Raw genomic sequence first — 13,081 nt, 5'->3', positions numbered from 1 at the left:
TGCTCCTTGACTTTGATTTAAATTTTGATAGCACGAATAATATAAAATGTCTTTAGTTTGCACTCACTATCACTTCAGCTATTAAATGGCTCGCTTAAGTATTAATATACGGCAAGTAATAATTTACCTCTTATTAAATATCATATATTTATTTATTTTAAATGAATACCTCCCGCGTTTAATTGAGCACCACTTAAGGAGAATGGTTCTTTCAAGTGGTTTGAGAATGTTGTACTGCACTGTGAAACACCGCTCTTAAACTCTAAATGCCAACCACCCCTAACTTCCAGTCCTTCACTCAAGTACTTGTACTTATGTCCTTTAAAATTTCAAGAGGTACTACTGGCATTAAATTTATTGTGACATTAAAAAATTTAAGAGCCATTAAGTACATTAAGTCGTAAATTAGCTCAAAACCAGTATGAAATCACTGAAGTGGATATTAGAATGTAAAAACTCTGAATATCAAAATTGCATATTTTAAAATTGAATTGAAATTTATTAGAAGTAGGCATTTAAACTGTCATCTTCTGTATTAATAAATATGTAATGAGCTAAAAAATATGAGAGAACTAGCTTGCTTTGCCTTCAAACAATCGACAGTTTGAATATCACTGCGTTCTGGTATCCAAAGTGCATTATCCATTTGCTACTAAGAGCGAAAGTAGCTTTTCATATTGAACGAAAGGTACTCCAACAACTATTCTTATTCGACCTATTCGAAAGTGCACAAACTGCTGACTTAAATAAACCCGCAAAGTATGCAACAGATTTATTATTAAAATTGTTTGAGAGCCAGTGAAGCTAACGCAATCCAGTGAGAGTTTGAAAGTGACTGTGTCACAAGAAGGCCGAAAATATAAATGGAATTTCATTCGCGCTCTCTGCTTATTTATATGACAAAAGAAAGAGAGATAATCTGTATAAACTCATCCATTGATCACACAATAATTGCTTTATTTAAAATACAGATACTTCGTTGATAATGGCGAAAAGTATGCAACAGTATATTTCAAATAAGAACTGATTTCCGTTAAAACCGTTTTCTGACCGCCTAAAGGTATGCTATATTATTTGTAGTTGTAATGCCCAAAAGTATGCAACAATATATTTCAAATAAGATTTAAATTTCGTTAAGATCAGTTTCTGGCCGCCTAAAGGTATGCTATATTATCTGTATTTATCTCTAGGAAAATGCATTGAATTGCATTTCCTGAAGCGAAAAGATATATACCGGAAGTCGTACTTAACTATAAATTGCTTTACATTTTTATTTTCTACTTGAATTTATATTTTTAAAAGAAGATTTTCCAAATTACATATTTTAAATAGTTGTTAGTTTAAAATATAAATAGATAATAAATACAAAATAAAGACTTAACCGTTGTAGAATCATTTAATTTAATTACTAAAATTGAAATATTTGATTTAATTGCTTGTTGTTAGTGTAAACAAATATTCAAAAAGCAACATACATGACTCACATATTCTAACAAATACCAAACTAATTAAAATTTTAATTAATTTCTGGCAAATAAACATATGAGGAATTTTACAAAATCATTGAAACAAGTGTTCAAATACCAGTAAACATATTTTCAACTCACAGCAGGCAACCAAAATATTTATTGTGCTCAGCAGTACTGTTGAAAGAGTCAAAATATTTATTTACAATATCGAAAATTGCTAGCTGGCATTCAAAAAAATATGTTTACTTGCACTCACGTGTATAAATGTGTATGACAAGTCAAATAAACACTCTGTTATCCAAAATCAATAGAGCACAGCCAATAACCGTGCAATATAAACAACGACAAGGCCAATTATTGCAGCTGCTGCCACTGCTGCCGTTGCTGTGAACAGTTTTCGGCAGCGATAAAAGGATAACAGTATAAATTTCCGAGAGTAATGTATCATACCTCGCCCACATAAAAACACCGGCTTTAATGCAGCTCCAATTGGACCACAGACAACTGCACGTAACTCTATTATGTTGCAGTGATATAATTATGCGCCGGTCATACGGCCAACCGACGCCAAATAAGCATTAATTATGGCAATAAATTTAATAAATGTAATAAATTGTGAGGTTATGTAACGGCAGCGCACTTTTTGGCGCACACCGTGGGCAAAAATAACAGTATCGAGCAACAAAAATAGATAAAGCCACTGGAAGCACCGTGTTTTTGTGTGTGTGTCTCTTCGCGTGCAGATCCTTTCATCGTATTCGCGGTCAGTGAGCGGTCACGCTTGATAACCGCAACCGCAGTTGCAGTTGCAAAAGTTTGCTCGCGCACACTCTCCACTTTCACCTCATCTCCTCTCACTGCGCTAGGCACTTCCGTTTGTGCAATCAAAATTTATTGCTTTGCGAATTGGCCTATGATCGTAAACAATAAAATCGTTTTGGCAGCGTTGTTTACTGTTTTCATATATTCCGCCACTCTAAATGGCCGTGGCAATTGCCACTTTATTGGCAGTGAATTAACGGTCAAATGAAGCGTTGCATGCCACATTTAAATGTGCGGAAATGGACGACAAACTGTCGGGCGAGCACTGTGGTCGGGGGGCACGCACGTACGGTCAATAAAGCATGCGAATTTCACAATTTTGACAGTGCTTTAATTAATAGCAATATAGCGACATAAACAACAACAACAACAGCAACAATAGCAAAGTGAAAATGGCGTTGCATATTGGCTGATAGTGTTGATTATGGCCAATGTGGCATACAGCAAAGTGAGTTTGTCAATTTGCGGCATATTTGTTGTTGTTTTTGTTGCTATCTTATTAATTGTCATTGCTATTGTTGTTGTATTGTCATTTAACCGCAGCATGAAATGTTTCTCGTACGGCCGTTCATTTTAATTAAATTGTTTAATTGAAACGTTCCTGTTCGTTGGCCTCATGCTGTCTTCGTTCTACTGCTGCTCTCCCGCCTACACGTCACACTCATTTCGTTATTTATTTATTGGCCATCTTCTTCATTTATTGCAGTTATCAACAGTAAGTTAACGCACTCACACATACCCAGTGGGGAATTTTTGATATGGAGGGAGTTTAAGTATGGAGTATCCAATCCTGTTGTCCTCGCCGGAATTGTTGTTGTCTGACAGTAACTTAGACAACACTAAAGTAACGATATTCTTCAAAATTAATGCAAAAGCAGTAACACATAGTCTCACATCTTGATTTGAAACAAAATTGTAGAAGTTCAGTTGACGTTTTCTAAGCCGTTAACCATGTCGTGGCACAACCCAACGTTACATCATATATCACAACTCACGAACCCCTCGATCAATCTTAAAAAGATTTGGTACATATTTAGACCTAATGGTATAATTATTAAATACAACTGGAGCATATACAGAGTCGGACCAACTCCACTTCTACTTGCCATATTGTCCAAATTTTTGCATTAAACTTAAGGTCGAAATCTAAAAGTTATAGAAAATATTCTGTAGCCCATTTAACTATGTCAGATTAAATATACCAAGAAAATTATACAATTTTCATTAAAAGGAAATTATAAAAAAAAAATCCGCAAAAAATTTCCTACTGGGCACCTTCTGCCGACACTGGCTACCAATAAACAATTATTGACACAATAAATGGCGTTTATTTTTCTGCTGAATATTGAAGAATATTTGCAAGACATGCCCCGGCATTACAGCTCCACACAATAAAACACCCACCCAGACTCGCATAAACACAATTATAAGAGCAGCAATTAAAGTGGCAATGAATATAAAAACTCATTTCCAGTAAGTGACCGCACGGTTTCACCAGCATTCTTCGTGACAATTAAAGGAAAGTGCCTGCATGCGCTGAGTGTGTCAATATGCTACGGTCATTTATATACGGAAAGAGAGTGTTTCCTGCGCAAAATGGGTCAATAAAGTGATGCGAGTGCTGTGATAGCATTCATACGAATTTCTATGGAATGTGTTTTAATACGGCGAAATTACAAATAAACTGCTTGATTATACAATAAATTTTTATTTGCTGATAATTCGAAGGGAGAAAGTAAGCAATTTTTTCTTTATAATTTGCAAGATTTAATTTTGATAGAAAAAGTGTCTCCTATTTGCTTTATATTATTTATCGGATCAATATTGTATACTTAGAATACTGTTTTTTGTTAATTTTCATTACTTTGGGTGATTTCTATAAGTAATTCCATCCTTTATTTCTTTGTGAAGACATGTCTTTTAATGTAAACTATACACGGAATAACCTTTTCAACTGGAGCAAGAATAAATAGACGAACCAGTTTCTTTCTGGCGTATATTTTACGAAATAGATTGCCAAAATGTGTATGTTTCCTATATATCTTAAATTCAAATATAAAAATTTCGCATCCTAAATGTATGCAAAATAATCACGTTGCCTACAATTAGGCGAAATTAATTTCTTATCCAAGTCACACAACCATACCATTACCGTTTTTTGTTAATTTTCATTACTTTGGGTGATTTCTATAAGTAATTCCATCCTTTATTTCTTTGTGAAGACATGTCTTTTAATGTAAACTATACACGGAATAACCTTTTCAACTGGAGCAAGAATAAATAGACGAACCAGTTTCTTTCTGGCGTATATTTTACGAAATAGATTGCCAAAATGTGTATGTTTCCTATATATCTTAAATTCAAATATAAAAATTTCGCATCCTAAATGTATGCAAAATAATCACGTTGCCTACAATTAGGCGAAATTAATTTCTTATCCAAGTCACACAACCATTTTTATACTCTCGCAACAAAGTTGCTAAAGAGAGTATTATAGTTTTGTCCACATAACGGTTGTTTGTAAGCCCTACAACTAAACGAGTTTGATATAGGGTTATATATACCAAAGTGATCAGGGTGACGAGTAATGAAACTTGGAATACGTGTTCCCTGGCACCAGTTCGAAGATGGGCGGAATCGGACCACTGCCACGCCCACAAAATGGCGATAATCAAAATCACATAATGAGCTATAACTAAGCCATAAATAAAGTTATGAAATTAAAATTTGGAACATAGGATCGCATTAGGGAGGGGCACATTTGAATATAATTCTTTTTGGAAAAGTGGGCGTGACCCCGCCCCCAAATAGGTTTTTTGTATATATCTTGCAAACCAATAAAGCTATATAAACCAAATATAAACTTTCTGCAGTCGTTTCTTTTAACCGTTTCCTTATACAGTCCAAAAATGAAAGGAATCGGATAATAACCACGCCCACCTCCCATACAAAGGTTACATTGAAAATGACTAAAAGTGCGTTAACTCACTAACGAGAAACGTCAAAAACACTAAATTTTACATAAGAAATGACAGAAGGAAGCTGCACTGAGATTTTTTTACAAAATGGAAAATGGGCGTGGCTTCGCCCACTTATGGGTCAAAAACCATATCTCAAGAACTACTCGACTGATTTCAATGAAATTCGGCACCTTGATGACACTGGTGGAATATGGGCGAAATCGGTTCACAACTACTTCCCATATAACTCAATTTTGAATCCTTCTGATTCGTTCATTTTATAATGTATACATAAGGAACCGATAAAGATAGCGAAATGAAACTTTACACAAATACTGTATTTGAGCTGTGACATCACTTGTGGAAAAATTGTCAAAATCAAACCATGACTTTTCAAGGCCCCTGATATCAAACATAAAGAACTCGGTGCCTAAGGGTAATTTTTCACCGAAAATATAGGTAAATCTCTAAATAAATTGCGAGAGTATAAAATGTTCGGTTGAACGTGAACTTAGCTTTCCTTACTTGTTCATACTAATGAAGCACTAAATGTATTAAATCGAAAAAATTACAGCAAGAATACATAAATACAAATCGTTTTATACTAAATTATAGATCGAGGTTATTCTACGAAGAGTTCTAATTACCGTAAGTATAATTGAAAGCACATAAATCTTAAACACTAAACAATTTCATATTCAGCAACAATACTTAATGGCCTAAGGTTACCGATAATCTTCTGCATTATTAATGAAAAATCCTTCCCAGCAGCTTCCACTTTTTCCACTCACCCAATCGATCAAATTCAATTGACTGCAGTGCTTACTTTAACTACCAGTCTATTAAATTCTGGGTATCTTGCATGCAACACATTAACCTTGATGTGAACGATTGCGTTGGCAACCTCACAAATCAATAACTTAAGTTGCAATTTTCAACTCTCTTCAGTTTTAATGCGCCATTCAAAGGCACTCATATGTATCCTTCGACGGTACTCAATATGCAACTTAAATGGCTGAAGTAGTTACTGGCAAACGAAAAGCCAAAGTCGATAAGTCACTGCAATCTTGCAGCAAATTTGTAACGGCAATGCGGTGAAAGTCATAATTTCTCAACCAACAAACAAACACGCACACAGACACACACATCAAACTGGCAGACTTAATTACAAGCAAATGAACGCTTGTGCGTGTATATATGTATATGAGTCCGTCTGTGTGTGATTAGTTGCCTTGTGTAGTTGCTGTTGGCTTGTTGCTGTTGCCGAGCAGCTTACAACCTTTGCACTCTGCTCGTAATGTATGCCAACTTGTTGAACTTGAATGTGCACTCATCAAGCGCAAAAGAAACCAAGCAACAACAACAACAAGCGCATAAAGCAAATAGAGAAAAAGCTGCAAGTAAAATCTGCATCAGCAATTCTGAGGCAGTCAGTCTGTCAGAGACGGTTTGCTGCAGCACTAATTAGAGCATAAGCATTAAAAAAAAATGAGAAAAAATGGAAATGAAATTAAAAAACAAAGTGCCACACTCGTCCTTGTGGACCAACATACATACAGACACACACACAGCCAGCTGCAAGTAATCTGCATGCAAAATACAGTTATATACCTTATAAGCTTGTGTGCAAGTGAAAGTGCTCAGCTTCATCAAAAAAAGTGTATGTATGTATGTATGTATATTCCATTAAGCTTGTGTGCGAGCGTGTGACCCAAACAGCTGAGCGGCCAGCTCATATGCTCGAGTGCAAAGGGCAGTTTTTCTTTTGAAATGAAAGCAAATAAAATACGAGAAATACAGTTGCCATTTGCATATGCTCGCAAGTATGTGTGTGTGTGTAAGCTCATGTCGCAGTGTGTGTCAAGTATAAAAGGCACTTCATTAATACGTCTGAATAACTAAAGTAAATAAGAGCTTCATTACGCTTTTTTGTCGATGTTAGTTGTAGTTTGATGAATAGTGAAAGGACACTTTTGTAAATACGAGCGAGCACTAATGCCTTGCCACACAATTTAATAACGTTTGCTTAACAAGTACATACATGGGCGGTTTAAGTGTGTGGTATTAGGGCTTTAAGGTAGTATAGGGTGGTTCATAAGCGATTTGTTGATTTTTTTTAATAAAAATGTATACAAATTTATTGGAATTATTATTTTATCAATATCAGCTAGCATTTTTACGATGGGTGTCCCCTCCGATAGTTGAGCGTCAATTATGATCCAGAGCTCGTTGAATGTGTTCTCAAAGCTGTTAAGGAGGTCATTATCGATAGCGCCAATCTATGTATTTCACTATCAGACTCGTCTGGATGTCGAGTCGCAGCGGAATCACATGGAACTGCGGAATGAATGAGCTTGCAAGAAGAGACACCCCTCGTCCGATTTCAGCACGTTGAAAACGAGTCTGGGCTCCGCTGTACTCTGGTAGTCTAGCACTTTAGTTTGAATGAACTCGCTTGAATGAGCTTAGTATACGCTGGTTAACAACTAGAATTTGTTCGGTGCCAGTGGAACCGACCTCTTGTGTTCCGGAACTACGAGCACTCCAAAAGGTTCACCTTGTCGAAATAGTGAGAGTACTCACTGGATACTGCGGAATAGGCATACATGCAATGAGGCTAGGAATCCAGTCGGATGCAAACTGCAATTGCTGATGGAGGAAGGTGAGGTGGAAACAGCATGTCATTTCCTCCTCAACTGTCCAGCGTTCGCAAGACTAAGATTAGAACATCTCAGTAGTTATACTTTTATTGAACCAGACGAACTTGCCGGAATAGACATTAGCCGCCTCATAAAACTTGTGATAAGCACAAACCGCTTCGGCCATACGTAAGGGTCTTATTTGCGATCTATACTCAGGAGGTTTTGGGATCACAATGGTCCGGCTTCTTTAGCTGTTTAACTGGTATCCATCGCGCAACCTTTCGCCTTTGAACATAACCTAATACCAAAGCTATCTATAAAATGATAATTTTTCGATAAAATTGAGAGCATCGAAGTGAGGTACAAAGCACTTAATCGATAGAAGGGAGTCTATTGGTGCGAATTTAGAAGTTTTTTGCAAACACAAAGGACAAAGCGTTTCATAATACATAATTTCTTGTCAAATGAAAATTGTACTGTTTCGCTTTCAATCTCATTCTTTAGTAGGAACTATTTAATATCTTTTAAAAGAGCAGGAAATCCATCCTTAGACTTTTGTATCCCAAAATCTTTGAAGAAAACATTATTGAGACATTGGATTGAAGAGAAAATATATTATCACCTTGCTGAATATAATCTACAGATTCGAAGGATCTACAAATTACTAGAACAAAGCTCATCTATACTTTAAAAATATTAATCCCTGTAATAATTTTACAAAATATCACAAAACATCACTTAAACCACTTTATTTATCAAATGAAAGTAAATTTCATTAAAATAATAAATTTAAATTCACTTGAACCACCCTGTACACAAGTTTTATTTGCTGTAGTTAGAAAAGAAATATACAACATCTATTCAAAAAATTGCATATGTGTGACTTTCTGTATACTAATCCGCACACAAACAAACAAACTTTTCATAATCATTCGTTAACTTTCTCCTCTAATCTAATCACTGAATGGAGTCAACCACGGCGTATACGTAACATATTGCAAATCTCGACTATGACTACTTTGTTGTCACTTTTTCTATACACTTTTGCTAGTATTATTGTTGTTGTTGTTTATGTGTAAAGTTAGTGAGTTGTTAGCCTCATTTTCCTATTGAAATCAGCGTATTTAAGTTGGTAAATAGAAAGTTTGCTGCGAAAAAAGCGCAATAAACGTAGGCAAAAGAGAGAAGTTAAATGGCAAATAACAAAAAAGAAACTGAACGGAACTGGAAAAGTAAATCAAGCGTAGAAGATAGAAATGGCGCAATGTAGAAACTGAATGTTTACATAATTTTTGTCTCAACAACAACATGAATAGCAAAGTAGGAAAAGTAGTAGAGGACAATGGCCAAGTAGGACAGCGGTAAGTCTGTAGCATTTGTATTTAAGGACGTGTGTATGTTTGGCAAGCAAATAAAAACTTGAAACTTTTGCTTAGAAAAATAAGAATAACGATTGTTAGCTACAAACTTTTCAATTTATTCAATAAAGCATTGCGTATACGCTGTTTAACGCTGCTTGTTTGCGCGCTGGCCAGTATGCGTCTTAGTCCACTTATATCACAACAAACTAGCAGCTTAGCAGCGTCACTTTTCCGCCAACCACTAGGAGAGGGTATCCCACCCCTCGCTTGAGTGTCATTTTAAGCTATAGTCATATTATTAAAAGTTGAAAAAAAATATTGAAAAATAAAAAGTTTTGCGCTGACTATTTGCATTGGCGTGAGTTGTATGAATACAAACAAGTTTTAATAGCGGCGAAAAGTGGAAAATTCTCCACTGCTCAGCTGTTAGCAATGGCACTTTGACCAACTTAGTTAGGCTAGTGGCGATTTTCATCCCATTCACTTCACTTTTTCTATGTAAGTTATCAGATGGACCACTTGAGTCCTGCGCTGGGAGTCATATTACATATTGTTGTCGCATTGTTATACATTTTATATAAGTGAATATTTTATAAAAAGTTTTAACATTGCTTTTGTTGTTGCATGACCGTTTTAAATGTGCCTTAATTCAAGTGGACACATTTTCTTAATTTATTTTAATGTTACGATTTTGTTTATTTTATAGCTTTTTAGCATTTTCTTTATCAATTTGTCTTTTACTCGTCTTAAAGTTTTTTAATGCCTAACTATACACATATATTTTATATATGGTTGACAAATATCTCCCTTCCGCTTTTTTGCTTTTTATTCAATGCTTTATAAAAAGTATTACAATCAATCGGCTTTAGTTTAGTATGCCCCGTTTCGTTCGATAATCTGTTTCCATCTAGTCGGCAATTTCATAATACCCCCTAGTAGAAGCCCCCCTCACAAGCTTTCACAAGCCTCTTTTGAGTTCAACTTTACACCATCAAGGGCGTTCGGCATGGACAGGAATAGGTGGAAATCACTTAGCGCTATGTCCGTGTTATATGCTGGATGCGATAAAACCTCCCATCCGAGCTCCCGTAGCTTCTGACGAGTCATCAACGAAGTTTGTGGTCTGGCGTTGTCCTGGTGGAACACTAAACCCTTCCAGTTGGCCAATTCTGGACGCTTCTGGTCGATAGTCTGCTTCAAGCGGTCCTGTTCTTCGCAGTGGATGGTATAATTAAGCGCCTGGCCATATGGGAGCACCTCATAGTGGCTGATTCCCTTCCAATCCCACTAAGCACACAGCAAAACCTTCCTGGCCGTCAATCCCGGCTTGGCTTGGCTGTTTGGTACGATTCACCGGACTTCGACTACGACCGTTTTCGCTTGATATAGCCGTCACCATCCGCTTCAAAAATCTGTCGAGTTCGTTCCGTTTCGGAAGCATAGCGCTGGCGTTGTTTCACCCCAGAAGGTTTTTTTGCGCCAAATCATGCGGCAGCCAAACGTCCAACTTTTTTGTGTATCTAGTCTTCTGCAGATGGTTTAAAATGGTTTGGTGACTAACTTCCATCTCCTGGGCGATGTCACGAGATGCCACATGCCGGTCTAACTCGATGGTTTCCATGATTTGTTCGGTATTCGTCGTCACAGGCTTATCCATGGGTCGTTTTCACCCGCTCTGAATCGTCTAAACCATTCCTCCGCAACTCGAAGTTATTGAGTACCATACCCCAAAACACCATTAATCTCACGGAAAATTTCTCTAGCGGATTTGCCTTTAACGAAGGAAAACTTTAAAAAGCGCGAATTTCGGCGTTAGTGAACTCCATGTTTACACGTCTATAACAGGCGGAAGTAAGATATTTGGCAACCTAATATCTTAGGAGTAAAGTGCGATTTATATAATCTCTCTTCCTTGTGTCCTAGCTTAACTTTTATGTCTATTCATTAAATAGTTGGAAATAAGGAAATAAAAAAGAAATTTAATGAAGCATATAAAATAAAAATATAATAAACAACTTTAATATTGCCAAAGTTTTACCAATAAGAGCTATTTATAATCCAACGAATTTGACTTTAGTGAAAAATATATATATTTTTAAGTTTAATAAACCGGTTGAGAAGTAGCTTCTCACTTGAATGAAATATTAAGTTTAAGCCTAAAAGCATGCAAAGCAGTATACTAGTATTATATAACTAGTTTCTAAATTTGACACTTATCTACATAAATATATTAATTATAACCCTCAAGGTCAACACAAGCAAATATTTTACACCCTCATAAATCGCACTCATAAATATTTATACACTTGAGTAACTATAGAACTTATTTAGGTGGTCTCCGCTCACATTACATGAACTAGAAACCTGCAGGCTTTTCAGCTACAAAATTAATTAACTGTAAAACGCGCTGGTGAGTTAACTGTAAAGTATACAGCTATGAAAAGCAGCTGCATGCAAACTACGTAAGTTATGTAGCGCCCAAAGTGGGCAACGCCCTTTGAAAAGCACTCATTAGCTGCTATCGGTCGTTAAAACTAATTGCGGTCGCGATAAGCTCACTTGAATACACTTTTCATATTTGTATCAGGCGATATGTGGCATGCAACATATAATATATTTTCGCTCAACTCGAGTATGTAAACACACTTAAGCTCCTTTCTGGCAACGGTTAATGACACAGATAAGCACAGGGAGCGTATTGAAAGAAACTGCGCACAAAAGGTTGCCACTGAAATGGAAGCGCCAACTCTATTTACAGCTACAGTGCCAGAGATTGGCAAACACTTTGTTGATCTATGGCACAAAGCGCTCGTTCGCTCGCTCAATGGCTCAGTACAAAGATCACACATGCCCTTTGGTGTAAGAATTCATCCCTATTCATTAAATTTATGTATCCTCTGCTGTCTTCGTAGAGTGTGTGGTGTCTTCAAGACATTAAAAGCTGGCTAGCAAAACAACAAATAAGCGTGTAATATGAGCATAAACTTGTGTAAAATACAGAAAATTTACAACGCCCTCAAATGTATAGATGTGTGTGTGTGTCTTAAAGACACTTGCTAGAGCATTATGAAATTTAGGTTAAGATGTTATCGTTTATTTAACAAGCGCCGTACGCTTCATCTTCTCCTACATATTTCAGTTTGCTTGTTGTTGCAAAAGCTTAAGCACTGCACTGACTACTTTTGGGCATCCTTTCAGTGAATTGCATGCATACATACATATACTTCGGTGTGTATGTGTGTTTGTGTGCGCCTTAAGCCTTTACTGGCTGCCAGTCTTGCTACACTTGAGCCACTTTTACCGTTTTTGTGCTGTAAATCTTCTGCTTTTGCCTTTTGCTGCGCAAACGTTGGTGTCCACGGCGTTGAAAAGTCCTGCGGCGGCTGCTTTCTATGCTGCTGCTTCCCCCTGCACACTCTCCTACTGCCACACTTTGCTGTTGTAAATCATCTGCAGAGTCCTTGCACTCATTTTTCTGCCTTCGGGCGGCTCTGTGAGTACATAAATATAGTATATTCTGTTTACTTTGAGTTGTAGCGCTTTTTGTTGTTTGTTGTTGTTGTGTTGCTGATTTTTCACAAAGATCGAAGCAATAAAAGTAATTAAGATAACGAGTTTGTAAGGCTTCCGTTAACTTCTCACATATCATAGCCGGTCGTCTTGTGTGACTCCATTGTTCATCTTAATTTGTCTTAAGGCAACCTTACGAGGGTACACAAACATACATAGATAGGATTTGTATACATACATACATATATAGGAGCCTACATAATTCAAATACAGACATTAGGAGTAATATTTTTGGTTCACCCAAGTATTTGCCCAAG

This window comes from Zeugodacus cucurbitae, chromosome 4 (genome assembly GCF_028554725.1).
Source record: "Zeugodacus cucurbitae isolate PBARC_wt_2022May chromosome 4, idZeuCucr1.2, whole genome shotgun sequence".
Classification (NCBI taxonomy): Eukaryota; Metazoa; Arthropoda; class Insecta; order Diptera; family Tephritidae; genus Zeugodacus; species Zeugodacus cucurbitae.
The sequence above is the reverse complement of the archived record's forward strand: the minus strand, read 5'-3'. Positions refer to the sequence as shown.